This window comes from Macaca thibetana, chromosome 14 (genome assembly GCF_024542745.1).
Source record: "Macaca thibetana thibetana isolate TM-01 chromosome 14, ASM2454274v1, whole genome shotgun sequence".
Lineage (NCBI taxonomy): Eukaryota > Metazoa > Chordata > Mammalia > Primates > Cercopithecidae > Macaca > Macaca thibetana.
The window spans coordinates 124,067,924-124,086,314 of NC_065591.1; the positions used below are offsets into that span (position 1 = coordinate 124,067,924).

Below are 18,391 nucleotides of genomic sequence, written 5' to 3' on the forward strand. Positions count from 1 at the left end.
CTGTCTCTTGCCCCTGCTCAGTCCATGTGACATGCTGGTCGCCCACTGCTTTCCACCATGAGTGGAAGCTTCCTGAGGCCTCACCAGAAGCAGATGCCAGCACCACACTTCTTGTACAGCCTGCAGAACCATAAGCCAATGAAACCTCTTTTCTTTATAAATTATCCAGCCTCACATATTCCTTTACAGCGACACAAGATTGGACTAACACAGGCTTAGAGCAGTTAGTTAGATAATGTGCTCAAGACCAAGCAGCTATGGAGCCAGCCCTGGATGCCAAGTCAGTGCGAGCAGTTGTTGCTCATCACACTCTGTTGTTTCCTGGAGAATTTCACTCTATCAAAGGATAGAGGGGTCACTGCATTGACCCCATCATCACCAAAAGAACTTGGGGTCCTCAGAGGCAAAGTAACAAGAGAGAGTAATCGTTAGCTACAAAGCTGGGAAACTTCCCACACTACCTTCTCCATGCACCATCACCAAAGGAGACCTTACTTCTCCAACTAAATTATAAGCTCCTTAAGGACTGGGACTCCACTGTCTTAACAGTGTGGTACTCTCTAAGAACTAGCAGAGCATGGCATGCAAAGATACCCACCAGCAACCGTGATTATTTGTGTTCTAAGAAAAAGAGCCCCATCCATCTTACTTGCGGTAATTCCAGCAAATGTCCACCCCAGGAGCTCTGTCAGTCACATGCACTTCCTTTAAGATGGTCTGTGTCTGGGTGTCTAGCTCAGGATACCTAGTTAGAACTAGTTAGATCACTGCACAAAGGAAACTTCATGAACATTACTTTTTTATGTCTAAAACAATGAAACCTTGAACTGTCAGGAGGGTGAAATAAAGTCAGCAGGTCATTTATTGGTGAGGAATTGGGGCATAGAGCTCCAGGGAGCCCACAGTCATCCTGGGGCAGGTGCCAGCCACCCAGTGGAGTTATTAATATATGAACTTTGCCTCTGCTCACCCACGCTGCCTGCTGATTTTTATACTATGTTGCATAATTAATCTGTCAACATTCTGTGACAGAGTATAAATATTAATAATATGATCACACAGCTAGCTGTTCCCTTTAAAATTCAGCGCCGAAAAGATAAATCGGCCACTTAATCTTGCTAGATTCCAAAAAGGGGAGGAAAGAGTGGGGCAGGAGGTGGAGACAGGAAGGAGAGGGAGAGGGAGAGGTTGGGAGCTAATTGGGAACGGCGGAATCCTTGTTTGAATCTGGTCTCACACCTGCACCTTCAGGCGCATGTTTAAAGGCACAGACCACTTTGCAGCTAGCTTAGTTCTTTCATTCCCGCATAATGAGATACACCTTTTCTCTCTCTTTTTCTTTTTACTCAAGGGACAAAAAGCTCTCGTCTTTCCATCTGGCATTCCTCATCTCTGGATCGGCATGAGCAGCAGGAAATTCCAGGAGAGACCTGAGCCAACCTCCCCTTTGTTTCCTGAAAGAAGAGAGGTTTCTGTTCTCCTGGAAGGCTGACCAGCAGTAACTTAGGAAAGCCGCAGGCCAGCAGCTCACTGAAATGCAGATGTGATTAGATAAACCAGGGAGAGAAGGCATGTTGCGTCATTATAGCTTTACATAAAGTGTCCTTTTCCATTAAGCTTGCCAAGTGTTCTCTGTTGGTATCAATCAAACAGCTCCTAAAAACTTACAGTTTCCTAAAACTCTACCAAATTGGCCTTTCAGCAGTCGCTGCACTGGCCCCAGGCCACCCACACTGCTGCATACTAGCAAGCCGCCCTCCACCTTCTACTTTCCACCTCCATTTGTTTGACCAAAAATGTTTCTTCATCATCTATATGGCAGTTGGTACGATGCTAAGAGACATGGAAGATTAAAAACTAAAAAAGTCAAATGCAAATCATGACCTCACGAACATAAAATTTAGTGTAAAGATAAAATAGCAGCATTTACTGGTATATCAAGAGGAAACATTTGTACAGCAAGTAAAATTCAGCAGCGTTTTACACCCTTGCTTTTCTATAGAAGTTTGCAGTCTCATTCTGGTAATTATATTCTTGTTGTACCTTTTATTTATTTGCCCATTTTACTGTCACTGTAATTTTCTCTCTAGGACACCACTAGCCAATAAGAATATGGAAATGAAAACTGAAATGGGCCTTTGAGGTCATCCAGTTCCATGAAGTCATCTCACAAATGAGAAAATCAAGGCCCATAGAAATTAAAAGATTTGTCCAAAGTCATAGGCTCAATTCGTAGAAGTATTAGCTCTAGGCCTCCCCACTGCCAGATCTAATATTTTATTGCCAATGTAACTTTTCATAAAAACTATAAGAGAATTTTAATTGAATCTTCCTTTTTTCTTATTCTGACATACAATTAACAACACTGTGAATTATACTGAAGTGATATTTATTTATTTATTTATTTATTTTTTCTTTTCTTTTTTTTTTTTTTTTCTTTTTTTTTTTTTTTTTTTTGGAGATGGAGTCTTTCTCTGTAGTCTACGCCGGAGTGCAGTGGTACCATCTTGACTCACTGCAATCTCCACCTCCGGGGTTCAAGTGATTCTCGTGCCTCAGCCTCCCGAGTAGCTGGGATTACAGGCACCTGCCACCACTCCCAGCTCATTTTTGTATTTTTAATAGAGATGAGGTTTCACCATGTTGGCCAGACTGGCCTCGAACTCCTGACCTCAGGTGATCTGCCCGCCTCAGCCTCCCAAAGTGCTAGGATTACAGGCATGAGTCACCACACCTGGCCTTAAGTTGTATATTTCTTTAAGTTGAAACGTACCACAGTGTATGTCCCAGTAAAAGACGTGAAGACAGTTTCTCTATGAGTCGAGATTAGGGAATGACATTGGTTTTTTCCTTACGCTTTATCTTAAAGTCCATAGATGGGCTTCTGGGGGTCCCTGCATTCCCTGAAACTGTGTTCAACTTGGAATGGAAAGTCTTAAGTACTTTTTTGCAGAAAGGTTGTGGGAAACTCTTCAAAGATTTTATTACATTTTTCAAGTTGTGAGTGATGATAGACAGAAAGAGAGGGGGAGAGAGAGAGGTAAAAGAGAGGAAGAAACTTCTCAGTGCTGTCTATCCAGCTGGGCGAGGGCTCAGGACTGCCCAGACTGCACGCTTTCAGCCTGAATGTGTGGCCCTCCACTGCAGCGGAATGTTAATGAGGTCGGAGCCCCAGTCTGTGCAATACAAATAGGGAGCAGCGGCAGACTTGGCCACCAACTCTCCATCATTTTGTTTTATGGGTACAGAAATGAAAGGGATACTTTAGATTAAAAGATTTGTTTAATGGTCTGATTAATTCATTCCAAACAGACCGAAACTGTTCTACGATTTTCCTTTTGCTCTTAACCTTTTCAGCTTGTTTTCATGCATGCCGACTTTCCTTTCTTCTTCACTTTTTTTTTTTTTGGTAGTTTAATTTCATATTTAGGAGCTGCTGCTCTGATTCTGACACAGACCACACGGTGTGTGAGAAAAATGGAATAGGTATGTTTATGTGAGTGTTTCCCACGAGAAGCGGGCAAATGCCTCTAAAATCCAAACCTGTCATCACAATCCTCATCAAAACACATTGTCAGGTCTTAAACCAACACCGTGGAGCTCAGTCAACAGTAAAGGGTCATGCACCTGTCCTGACCCTCTGTACTGGACATGAGTTCATTTGCTTGTGGTAGTTTGCAACATTAAGCAGTAGTACAGCTCTCTGCCCCACACTGTATGTGAGATACAAAGAGGGATTTGCTGATTCCAATGAATGTGAGGGGCCGTGAGTAGCACCTGCAGTGCCAACAGTAGGAAGACCAAGGACAGCAGCTTTTTCGATGGGACATTCAAGGGCTTCTCACCTTAGCATATTGACAGTGGGTTGTTTTTCTATTCCTCAGATTTTTTTCAGTAATCACCTCTTTCATGCCCCTTTTCAAACTTAGTTCCCTAAGAAAATGGCTCAGACTATTGCTTGATGCTGTGGCATTTTTGAAAGTGGATGGCAGGAAAGATATGGATTAAAAATCACTGGTTTCCTCCTGCAAATCCATGAGTCCACAGGTTTGAATTGACTCAGAGTAGGTCTGGGAGGTATAGGAATGTAACAGGTAAAGATTTTTATGAAAACCAATAAGTAGTCCAGGTCCATGTGTAAAAGGGCGGCCATGAGTTTATGTCATGAATTTACCTCATCTTGCTTCTTGCCACACATTGGCAAGTAGGGGAGAGGTCGAATTATTTCATTTATATTTAAAACATTTTAATAACTAACTAGTTGCAAATAACACTGTCTTCACTGGTAAACAAAGAAATACATATCTAGTCTGTGTATTTTAAATTTCTGATTACGGAGACCTATAAGCAGACTCACTGGGGAAGTAATACATGCAATACAAGTTATTTTAGAAATACTGTGAATCAGCAATTTTCCCTATTTATCAATTTAAGTAAATATCAATTTATTTATTTACCTATGCTGTCTCTTTCCATAAAGGATTTGAGGCAATGTATCAAGTACTGCCTGTTAGTAATAGCTACTTTAGAAATTAACATCAAAATAGGGCCCAAGAAGGACAGGGAGAGAAACTTCGAGGATGAATTTCACGTTTCAAGCTAATGAGGCCACAGCGCGCCCAGACATTTGGTCAACCGCTATTCTGGGTGTGGCTGTGAGGTCATTTCCGGATGAGACGAACACTCAAATAGGTGGGCTGAGTGGGGCAAAGTGAGTGCCCTGCCCCTCACCGTGAGTGGGTCCCTTCCAGTCAACCGGAGACCCAAATAGGACAGAAGAACTGAGTATGAGAAGACTTCTCCTGCCTAACTGTTTGAGCCGGAACACTGGGCTTTTCTTGCTTTTGGACTTGAACTAAAACATTAGCCCTTCCTAGGTCTCAGGACTGCCAGGCTTCAGACTGGACTCTAAACCATGGGCTCTCTGGGGTCTCCAGCTTGCCTACTGTGGACTGTGGGACTTCTCAGCCTCCATAATTGTGTGAGCCAGTTCCTTATAATAAATATATGTGGGGGTGTATATACACACACACATGTACATGTACATATACAGACACACACACACACACACACACACATATATATACACATATATATATTCTCTGGAGAACTCTAATACAATAACCATGGGGTGTTCACACCTGGATGAGTCCCGGTCAAAGCAGGGACTGATTATTTCTTCAGAACATAGTATCGGAAGCCTATATAGAAGAGAAGGCATTTGGGACACCGCTTTGAAACCAGCAGAAAAATAATCTCTAGGTTAAATAAACTTTTAAGCCAGAGCTCAATATAAATTTAACACCCTCAGAGACCAGACATACAACTAAAGTATCCAATGACGTCTTCTATCAGTGACAGAAACAGTCAAGATGGCTTGCTCTTTCTGATATATATATATATATTTCTTTTTGAGAGAGAGAGAGAGAGAAGGAGCAGCCTGAATAATGAAGTCATTCGATTCAGAGAGGGCTGCCACATCTTCAGTTTCATCTGCAGCAGCTCTCTTCTACTCTGAGTCTCTGCAAATGTTTGAAATGGAAGTTTTATTTTTCCCTCAGAACGGAACCTGGGGTTGCTGTCTGAGAGAGTCAGTGGTGACAAATCGACTCATTTAATAAAAAGATGTGAATGATGTGAGGAGAGGAAGCGAACGCACTGAGACTTAAGAGCTGCAGGTGTGTCTCCTTGTGGAGCCATCGCTCCTGTTGCGGCTGGGTTTCCATGGAGACGGCTGGGCGCACAGAGCCCAGGCCAGTGCATGGCCCTGGCATGGCATTACACACCCACCACGAAGCTGAATTAGCTAATGAGGGCTAACTTTTCTGCAGTCCTCACAGTTTCCATCTTTCCTGGTGGCTGCAGGATAAATGTTTCTTAGTAAAGTGAATGCTCAGCAATGAGTGGCCTTGGCCAAAAAAATGCTAATTCTGGAAAGGCATTTAATTATAAGATGTGATCTCACTTACACATGAGAATATGGTTCTGGCTTCTCTGTTCTTTTTTGGTCCTGCTTTTACTGGAGAGATTCAGGAGATATAAAGTATACATGACTTGCCAATTCTGCCCCAACTTCTCAAAAGAATAAAAGCTTTCTCCTGAGAATTCCTCTTCTTAGGGATGGGAAAATCACTTCTCTAATTTCTTTATGACCATGGGCAGGCTGAAGCGGAGTCAAAGAAATCATTCCATTGTTTAAAATGTGTGCATATAGCCACACATTGACTAAATAGACAGTAAGCTATTAATGTAGATACATTATATCTCTATAAAAATATATCACTATTTACATAAGTATATATACATAGCTATATATAAAATATGTAATATATATAGTGTGTGTGTATATGTGTATATATGTATGTATAATCCAGTTGTATTTACTTTCAGAAAGACTAGAGCTTTGCAGAGTAGAGCAGAAATTTTTCTGCTTTTGGATCTGCTTTTAGTTTACTGTGGGAGTTTGAAAAGGTCAGTTCACCTCTTTGGGTGAACCTACTTATTAACATTCAAATTAAGAGTTTGGGGAGGGTTTGTCCCTACAATCTCTTTCCTTTCTAAGTCTCAAAGTCCCTATCTTCTTATGTGAGGCAAGAGAGAGCAAAAGAGCCAGACGGGGATTCGGAGCTTCGTAGAAACAATGTGAAAGTGGTCACTAAACTTGGCCTTATTTGTCTTCATGACTTCCAGAGCCACACATTTTCCATGTGACGTGCCCTTTACTCTTTCAGTACATCAGACCTTTGGCTTTAGTGGAGTTAAGTCATATGCATAACAGACTAATATCCCAAGGGTAATAAATGTGAACCAGGAGGCCACATTTAAATGACACGTCATAACAATTTCACAACCATGTTCAAACAGTTAATTCTTGGTTTTCCTAGGTGGCTTACTCTTTGCCAAATTTTACTCTTAAATAAGTTAATGTCTATCAACTAATAGTTTTTGGAGTTTCCTTTCTACTAAATTCTCCAGGAACACACTTCAACCATACAATTATCCTTAGCAAAAATAGAACTACATCCTAAGCAAAAATCCAGGGGGGTGAATAAAGCTATAATACTCCCAAAGGCATCAGTAAATCATCTCCTAATAATATATCCTTTCAATTAATCTAATTTACCACTCTTTCCCTAAGTATAGAATTGTTAGCTAAATGTATTAAAAAATCTAAGTGAGACAAAGTACAACCTTACCCTAGACCTCATGGGAGAAAAAACATCATGCATTAAAACAAGCTCTGAAATCAATTTGGTCTGAAATACCTATTTAGCAACTACTTTGGGAATATATTTTTAAAAATCAATATAACTTTATTACTTTTAGGTGGATATTTTTATCTTAAAGAATTTTTAAGTACAGGTTTTAGCCATCCTGATTTAATGATCAGATAGACCTGATTAGCAAAAATCATTTGTATACTAACAATAGGATCCTAAATATATTAAATGAATAATGAATAGACAATACATAGAAATAAAACTTTGATCTGCAACCTGTAGCTACCTGCCCAAGAAACCATCCCTGCTACCACAGTAACAAGCCTAGGAAGCCAGGGTGCCATAAGTCAAACTTGTAGGAAATCAGACTGCTATCTCTACTGACAACAGTAAACCTTGTAACAATTTACCTTAACTCACCAAGGCTTGATTAATAACTACTAACTTCCCTAATTTTTGTACCTACTTCAAATTTAGGACTAACCAGAAAAAGGCAAATATATACCCCTAAATGATCACACAGAATGACTTCTATCTAGTTAGCCCACCTACCTCTTCTCCACAGCATCAACTTCCAATCTGGCATCCCCGAAGCCTTCCCTCCTTCCATTATAAAGCCCTTCCGCTCCTCTGCCTGCCTTTGAGTCTCTGTCAAAACACAAGTGATGGTGGCTGACTCACTTGCTCCAGCAAACTCCAAGTAAACAGTCACTGCTTGCTGTCACTGGACTGATGTGCGATATGGTTTGAATGCTTTGTCCGCCCTGTCCCAATCTCATGTTGAAACGTGACCTCCAGTGTTGGAGGTGGGCCTGGTGCAAGGTGTCTGGATCACCAGAACAGATCCCTCATGAATGAATTGTTGCTGTCCTCATGATAATCAGTGAGTTCTTGCTCTATTAGACCTCCTATGAGATCCGTTGAAAAGAGCCTGGTGCCTCCTGCCCTCTCTCTTGCTCCTGCTCTTGCCATGTAATAGACCTGCTCCTCCTTCACTTTCCACCATGATTGGAAGCTTCCTGAGGTTCTCACAAAAGCAGATGCTGGCACTAGGCTTCTTATACAGTCTGCAGAACTGTAAGTCAAATAAACCTCTTTTCTTTATAAATTAACTCAGTCTCAGGTATTTCTTCATGGCAATGCAGAATGGACTAACACAGTCTGTGCTTATTTCCACAATGATACATATTTTTAAGTTTATTTTCTTTTACATAATACTCCCAAAGGTTACACACTATTTTGACATCATGCACATATAATTTATGTGCTTAGAAAATAATTTCTACCTGTATTGTATTAAAAGAACCTGAAGTTGAGTCCACAGAGCATTTTCACAAATAATAATGATGAAGCTGATGTCCTGTGGTGAGCACCAAAACAACAAACTCACTATGTGATCAGAGCACTTTGCATGTAATAACTTATGTACTTCTCAGAGCAGTTCCAGGCAACAGGGTCTGTTATGAGCTCTATTTATCACATGAGGGATCTGCATGGTCAAGCCACTTGCTCAATCTCACCAACTAGTAAGCAGCAGACACAGCCTTGCTTACCAGCAGACTGCCTCTGCATCCAAGCATTTTACACTTATGAACGTGGTACAAATTGCGAGTCTTATGACTTGAAATAAGAGGAGGAGCCTAGAAGAAGATAAATGTTGCAGAAATATTTCCATAAAATAGCCACAAATTTACTTCTTTCTCATTTAAAAGAGAGAAACAATAACAACCAAAACCAGATACAATGCAATGCTCCCTAGTAGATACATAACATCATAACAATAACACAAACTACCTACAGGATACCAAATCTTTTAAAAAGTGATCAGAAGGGAAGGTCAGGTCAATATCCTAAGGTCAGCAGCTCTGTGCAGCAGAATCACAGGGTGGCTTTGTAAGGGGCCTGGGCTTAAGAACCACCCCAGAGCTCTGGGATTTACAATACTCTTGAGGAGTATGAGGCAGACAGGTGCATCTTGTAAAAAAGCTCCACAGACACACAGATCCCAACCTACAGAGGGAGACTTCAGATCTGAATTTTCCAAATATCCAGGTGACCATTTAAATGAAGCATAGAGCCAATCAGTTGACATTTTTTAGAAAAATATTTTATCCAGGGAGTTTGGAGTTGAACAAACACAGGATTGCATGCTCAGATTTCCATGTCTGATAGAGCTGGGTTTTGCGGGCAGCCTGCTGATGTGGACAATGGCAGATAATATAAACACAGGAAGCAATATCAAAGGTTCTCTTTACCCATACCCATCCTCCACAGCATCTCAGCTCCCCGCTTTCCACCTCCAACTGCTCTCCTTACAGACCAGCGGGGCTTGTGGAATTTTCCCTTTGTTGGATTTCTCTAGCTTTGAAAGCTTCCACTATGTGGTTATCGTGGAAGGGAAAAGTCATGAAAATTGTCATTAATAAAAGTAAATACTGTTCATTAACTTTAGCTGTAACTCATCTAAAAGCTAAAACGATTTCATAATTAAAGTGCTAACCAAAATTAGCCATTAGAGTATAATAATTAATGTAAAATTGCACACAATAGTACAAATCTAAGGTAATAACTAAAATGAAAAGAAATGGGGGAATATTATCAATGCTGTAGATATCTTTTGGATAACTCAAATAAAGTAAGTGATTTCACTATCACTTCTAAAGAAAATAAATGGCTTTGATTCTGACATCTGGCATTTCCTAGTATGGTTCCCTTTGCCTTTCTTACCAACCTGGCAGGTAGAGATAATAACATTTACTTTTTTGCCTCTTAGGAATAGTAATATTTTAGAAGGACTTTGAGATAACTATGCAAAAGACACATTAGGAAATGGACAATTATTACAACATAGATTTAGATTGCTATAATTTGTGGACTTAGGTTGTACCATGGAGGTGTTTAAAAAAAAAATCTAGTCACCAGATCTGTGTATGGTAGGCATTCAAACAATGTCTGCTGAAGTGAATACATTTCAATTCTTATATATAAATATTGCTTATCTTTCTTTAAAGTGACTCCCACCACTTAGAGTTACACAGATAAACTTCAGAGACTTTTAATTCATGTGGTCCTCAGAGTGCACAGGAGCCTGGGTGGTGGGATGGAGCGTGTGGAATGAGAGCAAGCCTGGAGCATGGAGTAGGGAGTTCGTCTAGACCAGCCTAGTCTCCGAAGTCAGCGAGCATCAGCACTTTCCAGAAGGCTTGTCAAACACAGATTGGGCCACGCCCCTAAGATTCTGAATCTGCAGCTCCAGGGTAAGGCCTAGGAATTTGCATTTCCAAGTTCTCATGTGTGCCGACGCTGCTGGTCTGAGAACCAGACTTCGAGAACCAGTAATCTAGACTAAATAAACCTCAAATATTTCCTGGTAACTGGGAATATGTACTCTAGCATCCACTGTGTCATAATCAGATTGCACCCCAAATTCAACATGCTCATTAGTGAGAAAAATTCTAATTGTTTTACTTGATGTATGACTGTGAGCAAATTTCTCTGAGCTTAAATTCCTTTATCCGAAACAAAAATGTGTACCTAGTTATGGGATGAACGTATTACAGAATTTGTTTATTTGCAATAAGTCCTTTTGGTTTTAAACAAAAAGCACTTTATGAATATTTTCTACAAGTAATTCAGTCCTTACTAATTGAGGGCAAATCGCATAGCTTTGTTCTGTTTTCACATCTGTATAATGGGGACAATAGCCTGGAGTGGCTTATTCAACAGGATTATTGAGAGGATCAGGTCTGCTGATGTTATAAAAAGAGTACTTTGAATATTACAAACACTATGCAAGCTTTACATAGTCCCGGTGATAGTTTATTATATGTCCATTTAGAGCTGACCAGAGAAGGTTGGTATCTTTTGTGAACTCCTATGTTTGACTTCTAAACGTTAAAGTTCTTTAGAACCTATAGCCTTGGGTCCTCTTCTTTTCTGATTATATACTTACTGTAGGCAAACCTGCCCCCATCTTGTGCTAAAAAGTACCAAATGTTTTTCTGTGGCCCAAGTTCATTTTGTGTTCTTGACCTGTATATCCAATAAGCTCTTTCACAGTTCCACGTAATGAATTTTTTTGTTTGTTTGTTTGTTTGTTTTTGAGACAGAGTCTCACTTTGTCGCCAGGCTGGTGTGCAGTGGCGCAATCTCGGCTCACTGCAACCTCTGCCTCCTGGGTTCAAGCGATTCTCCTGCCTCAGTCTCCCGAGTAGCTGGGACTACAGGCACACGCCACCACGCCCAGCTAATTTTTGTATTTTTAGTAGAGATCAAGTTTCACCATGTTGGCCAGGATGATCTCGATCTCTTGACCTCGTGATTCGCCCGCCTTGGCCTCCTAAAGTGCTGGGATTGCAGGTGTGAGCTACCGCGCCTGGCCCACTTGATGATTTTAAAAGCATCTCTGAACTGATATGTCCAAAACTGTACTCTTGCTCTTTTCCCTGAAAAATCTCCTCTTCCTCCAGGAAAGGGTACTTTTCATCCACTTAATCTTGCCCGAAACTTGGAACTTATCCTTGACACCTCCCTTACTCTCAACCCCACATCTAATCCACCACTAAGTTCATCGATTCTGTCTCCCAAATATATTTCTAATTTACTCATTTTTCTCTATTCCCATTACTGCTCCTTATATCTAAGGGTAACACAGTCTCTCCCCTGGGCTAGTGAAGGATTTCCATTAGTTTCCTCAACTCCCCTCTTCCTCGAGATCCCTGTCCTTACAATTTCACCTCCAGACAGCAGGTATTGAGATCTCTTTGAAATGCCACTGTCATCCCCATCAGCATCATTGTGATCATCATCACAATCATCTAACATTTACACAACACATTCTATAGGACAGGCACTTAACAAAGACTACATAGCTATTAACTTGTAGAACAACCACCTCTGATGCATTATCATCTCAGTTCTTTGAAATGAAGAAATAAAAACACAGAGCATTTAAGCAGCTTGCCCAAGGTTACCTAGCTGGTAAGGGGCAGAGCTGAGATTCAAATCCAGGCCATCCGACATAGTCTAGGTTATATTCCTCTGCCTCTGACATGCTCCTGAATATGTTGCTCCCTGGATTAAACCCCATGGCAGCTTCCCATTGCCTTTAGGATCCAATCTCTGTTTTTACCAGGAATTTCAGCACTTTGTACAACCTAGCCTTCATGTTCCTCTCAAGTGTCACTTTCAGACTTTCTCTCCTTTGTGTGCTGTGAGCCAGCCATGTCGGCTTCATTCATTTGTGTGCGCTCGTCAAACATTCATCTCCTTCGGAGCCTTTGAACACGCCATTCCCTCAGCCTGTATCCTATCACTTCAGAGAAGCTTTCTCTGACCCTACAAATCTAAATTAGGCTTTCCTCTTGTCATGTTGATTGTATGTTGACTTCTCTGATAACACCCAACATAATGTCTATGTATGGATTTTGTGTAGTTGTTTATTTCATGTCTGGCTTCAGGAGGGCAGAAACCACATGTGCCTTGTTCACCACTGTCTAGGCAACATGTAACAAAACAAATGCACATGAATGTGAATATCTTAACAGAAAATGATAACGTGAAAACAGAAAGCAGAAAAATAGACTGCCAATATATTGGGAATTAAGAAGATAGGAAAGGTGACAGATGCTTAGAAAAAGAGTTGAAAATAAGAAGAAGATGAATTCACAAGAGAATCAGTCGAGTTCGTTTAGACAAAAGATGAAAAAGACAGAATTAGATACTGACAGGGGGTCTAGGAAAGGGGACTACTAAGAGCTATTTCTGGACAAATGGTTCAGGAGGGATACAGCAGTTGAGGTCTGAACCTAGAGGTTATACTTAGATCATCAAAGAGAAAGCACAATATTAGCATGGGAGGAAATACTCAGAGAAAGAACTCTAATATTCAGGAAGGAGTGAGTCTGAAACAACATACATAAAAGAAAACCTAAGATTATCTTGTAAACTGTTCAAAGCGAAGCTCGCTGCCACAGCCAACTTGTAACTAGCCAACATCAGCAATGCTCCTCATCTGGCTGAGTGTTCACAGGCCTGACATGTCATCTAGAAAGGAGGAGGAATTCCCCAAGCTCTCATCTAACACACCTTATGCAGCTGCACTGCACCACAGCAGCTGTATCCTGGACATTATTTCCGATAAGCTCCTAAGATATCTCACACAACTTGTAAGGAATTAAGGCCACAGGTTCAAACTTCTTCATAAGTGTAGGAAAACAATATGGAAGTTTCTCAAAAAAACTAAAAATAGAACTACCATATTATCTAGCAATCCCATTACTGGGTATTTATCCAAAGGAAAGCAAATCATTATATGAAAGAAACATCTGCACCCCCATGTTCGTTGCAGCACTATCCACAATAAGATATGGACTCCACCTAAGTGCCCATCAACAGATGAATAGATAAAGAAAATGTGGTATATAGAGAGGCTGATGATGGGTACGAGCATACAGTCTGATAAAAAGAATAGGTTCTACTGTTTGATAGCAAAGTAGGGAGGCTAGAATTAACAATAATTGATTGTATGTTTCAAAACAGGTAGAAGAAAATAGTTAAAATGTTCCCAACACAAAGATACATGTTTTAGGTGATGGAAATTTTAAATACTCTGATTTGATCATTAGGGATTATATGCATGTACCAAAATACCACCTGTGAGTCATAAATGAGAATAATTATTATGTATCAATTTAAAAAGTCAACCAGAATACCATGGAATGATAGGCTGGTGATCTTACTGGTTCCTTTACAGATTCTCAAGATTGTCTCAGTGACTGAGCAACGAGTGATTGTCAAATTGTGTGAGCTTCTCTCAGCCATGCAGTACAGCACACGGCCTTCATTGGAATCGACTTGCAGGAACCCCGGAGGAAAGAGCCTGCTGTAGCGGCAGACGCTAGGAAAGGTCTGTTTCCATCTCTTCGGGTGGAGGCACACACACACCTGCATGCCATTCAGATGGGGCCCAGCTTGGATTGCTGACTGCAACAAATGCCTTCCAATATTTTGGTTATACGAAAAGAGTGAGAACAATGTCATCCACCATAGAAATCACACAGAAAACACAGCCAGGGAGAAAGATTTCGATTTTGGCTCTGCTGTGAGGACATCAGGAAAACTCCATAGTCATAGTTCTAGAATAGTAATGTGTACATAAATTGTAGCAACAGTGGAAATAAGTGATATCATTCATGTCTCCTTGTGTTTATTTGGCATACTACAATTTCCAAAGCCCATGATTTCGCTGGATTGGCTGTGGGGTATTGTAACACTCTCATCTATAGGGAGGACCATGGGAGCCTGTGTGGTCTACAGAGCTGCTGACATCAAAGCCATTCTGCAGCCAGGAAAAGTGGAGCTCAGCTAGACGAACTTGTCCACAATCACACTGCTGCAGCTGGGGAACACTTGCCACATCTTCTTTTGGCCAGTTCACCCGGGTCTGCTACCTATATTCCCCGCACTATTTACTGTGATCGGAGAGATCAAAATAGACACTGCTTTATCAGCTCAAACAGGCCCTAATGTTATGAAAACAACGTTACCTATCTTTCAAGGGTTCAGGGTCCGACTGGCATGGCAAATTTCTAGAGTCCTATAGTTCTAAAATCTCTAATAGCAAGAACTATCAGACCCCTCCTAACTCTGATTTACAACCCAGATCATTACAACTTTGACTGGATAGGGGACTGGCCTTGAAAACATTCTTTTCTGATAAACAACTGCACACCTTAAGCCAGTTTCAGCAGCTTATAGAGGCTGACCTCTAGTTAACCTTTTGACACAAAGGGCCAAATTCCATCTCATTTTAATGCTAAAACCCGGCCTCAAAGTGAGCATATATGTTCCATATATGCTTACCTACTGTGCATGCACTGGCTCCCTCATAAATTGGCACAGCTTCCCCCCAAAACCTGTGCAGGGGACTGTCTCTTTCTAGTTTGCAAACTGATACCTCAAATAAAGCTTGCCTCTCTGTTACTTAGCTCTCCTAGGGGTCTTTTGAATGACATCACCTAGCTCCCAGGTTGCAGTTTTGACTCACAGGCCGTCTCTCCTGTTGGAGTCTGAGCTTCTGGGGCAGATGATGGGTATACTCAGTGCTGGCTGGCTGTGATTAGTACAAGGACTACCACATTATGTGCGCCCATTTTGTGAAATAAAGAAACAAATGAGAGAAAGAGCCATGAATAAAAGCCAGACCTTGATTCTGCATCCAAATGCCTCCTCATCAGAGAACGCTGTGTCTCTCTGAACCATTTTACTTGGTTATAAAAGCTCAATGGTAGGAAGCCCCTTTATTTCTTTGCTTTTTTTGTTTTCCTTTTCTTTAAAATAGGGCTTTGCAATTGTTGCGTGTTCCATCTTTACAATATTAAAATGCAGGGCATTGTTTTACGGACAGAGACAATTACTGCTACCTGTGTTCTGTACTGAAACCACTTATTCCACCTTCTTGTTCTCCACTGCCAAAAAGAAAAAAAAAAAAAAAACAGTGGTGAGGGAGTATGGAACTCAGAGAATTAAAATACACTTTTGATCTATTTTTATTGTAAATACTTCATTAGATTGAGAACTTTAACCACATCTTTCAAAGTCAACTGAATTCTGAGGAAAAAAAGGGTACAGTCTAAAGTAATTAAGGCTTCTCCTCATCCCCATCCTGGCTCTCCAGGGAGTCAGCTCCCCCCACCCCCATTTCCATGAAAAAGGGTGTGGACATTGCCTCAAGCGTTTCTTTCTCGTCTTTTCTTTTTGCTGCGCCATTTCCATAGCTTCCTTTAGAAAGGCCCAGGCGACCCCTCTGCTGGCTCGGGAAGTCGGAAGGAGAAGCAGGCCAGGATGGAAGGGCGGAGAGGGCGTCGCGGAGCCGCCCCCAGGAGGGACGCGGCCCTGGTGAGTGAAGTGGGAACCGTCCCGGAGCTCCCAGTGTCACATTCAGCGGAGGGAACGGTGGCTCCGGCAACCCCTGCCTGTCAATTGTGTTTGTCTCCAGTCCATGGAATTTTCATTATTCATTATTCGCCGGGCATGGGCAGCACGGTAGCGCCAGTCCTGTCTAATCCCCACCTGATAATGTATTTCTGATAAGCATGACGGAGCCCGGTGCTCCTGACAGGATTCACATTTCCAGCCGGATAAAGTGCCATTTACATGAAGCAGGCACTGTGAATTCAGATCGGGGCGATAAGGGCAGCGGCGGGCTCTGGAGGGGCTGGCTGGGGACTATGGAGTGGGGTCCGGGGGCGCCTCCGGCCCCCTCATTCTCCCCACTCCTCCTAGACAGATGGGCCCTGGGCCGCCTCCGTGTTGGCAGAAGGGGACGAGGGGGATCCGCTGCCTACGGGGTCTTGCCTGCCCTGACCCAGTGCTGCCCTTCCCGGGACCCCCAGTAGATGAGGCTGTGGTCCAGGCATGGGACTACCACTGCCCTAAATCCGAGGGGAGTAGGGACACACATTGTGCCTTTCTCAAGGTCAGAATCCACCCGCAGAAATGACACCCTTTAATTCCAACTCGTAGTCTTGTGTATGCATGTATTTTATTGCCCAAGAAAATATTTAAATGGCTTTCTCACCAAATACTAAAAGCGGTTCCAAGGCAGGAACCTCTTAAGGCCTCTGATTCTGTCCCTTCTTAAAGCCAAAGGGAATGTGTCTGATGAGTCTGTGAATTCTTCAGCATCTTTTGTGAAAGAGGCAGGATTAGCACCAACTAGGGGGCCAGGGGGATACAATCCATTGAGATGATTTGAGAGTGTCTAACAGTCTTCGCAGCTGAGGCCAATTCTACTTTTCTAACTTAGACATAGCCTGAAAAAGGAACCCTTTCTGAGGGTGTGTGCAATTGTCAGCTCAATCTTGGAAGCACACGCCCATGATGCCACTGTCGTCTCCTAAATACGTCTCAGCTCTGTCCCCTGTCTCTCCCATGGGACTACTGACCTAGGCCGGGTCTCCTTCATCTCCTGCTGAGTTCACACTAACAATTCCCTACCTAAGTGTCCTGGCTTCAGCTTTCACCCAGCACACTCGACCTCCTGCAAACTATGCAGTGTGCAGGTGGCATGGGTCTGGCTGTGTCTCCAGCTGCTGCTTCAATCCCTGCCATGGCCCCATACCCATGGGGTAAAGACGGCTACTGACCAAGCCACCCCAGGTGCTCAGGCACCAGTTTCTACTCATGCCTCATCTTCTAACTGTGGATAATTCTTTTTTTCTTTCTTCTTAACAATCACACTATCTTTGAAATCCCCCTACCTCCACCGTGCTGTTTCCAACCTCAGGCCCTTGTTAGCCCCCTCCCAATTCCCACATGTCAGTTGCCTCCCAGGTAAACTCCTTAACACGGGAGCTAGGGCCAAGTTAGCATTCCACTCCTATTCTACGTTAATACACTGAGCATGTTTCAGCACTTATCACTTTTTATTCTGATCTGTTTCTCATAGAACGGAGGAATTCCGTGTACTCCGAACATCTGCAGGGCCCAGGGCAAAAGCTGAAAGGGAGTTCCAGCTGCCAGGCCTAAAGATTTAGAAGTTATAAATCAATCTTTCCAATTGTTAGTTAAAGTATATTTTATGTTCATATCTGGATAAATGTTCTTTCTAATGACCTACAAGGCTAGGTTCAGATTTGGAATCCTTGCATACCTCAGGGTTCTCCACTGGAGCATAATGGTACCAGGGGAGCTTTCCTGCTTTCCTGCTTCCTGGCTCTCTCCCCATCTCCCTCTAACCCCGAGTCCATCTTGCTCTGTAAAGGAACTTTGTGTACATGAACGGACACCACAAGCCACACATCCAGGCTCTTCCCAGAACCCCTGCAAATAACCTCCTCCTACATATGAATATACGTACAATACCCATACAAAGATGTGACTACCATATCCTTTCTAAGAGTAAATAACTGAAAACATACTAAGTGCCATTGCTAGGGGAAAGGATATGTAAGTTTTGTATATTCAAACAATGTAATACTTTATACAACTTAAAATGAGTGAACCCAATTTGACCTATCAACCTAACAAAAACATGAAAATATCATGAGGGAAAAAAAAAAGAAACTATAAAAGATACCTATAGTGTAATGCCAGCTGAATGTGATATATTATTTATGGTCCCATAAATGTATAGAAAAATAATAAAAACGTGAGTGAAACTGACATAT

The 18,391-nt window shown here is 41.9% G+C and overlaps 1 protein-coding gene across 7 annotated transcripts in view; it reads right to left on the reverse strand.

Moving 5' to 3' along the window:
• OPCML (opioid binding protein/cell adhesion molecule like) overlaps positions 1–18,391 on the reverse strand; it is a 1,153,441-nt gene that overhangs the window by 372,214 nt on the left and 762,836 nt on the right. The window lies entirely within an intron of this gene.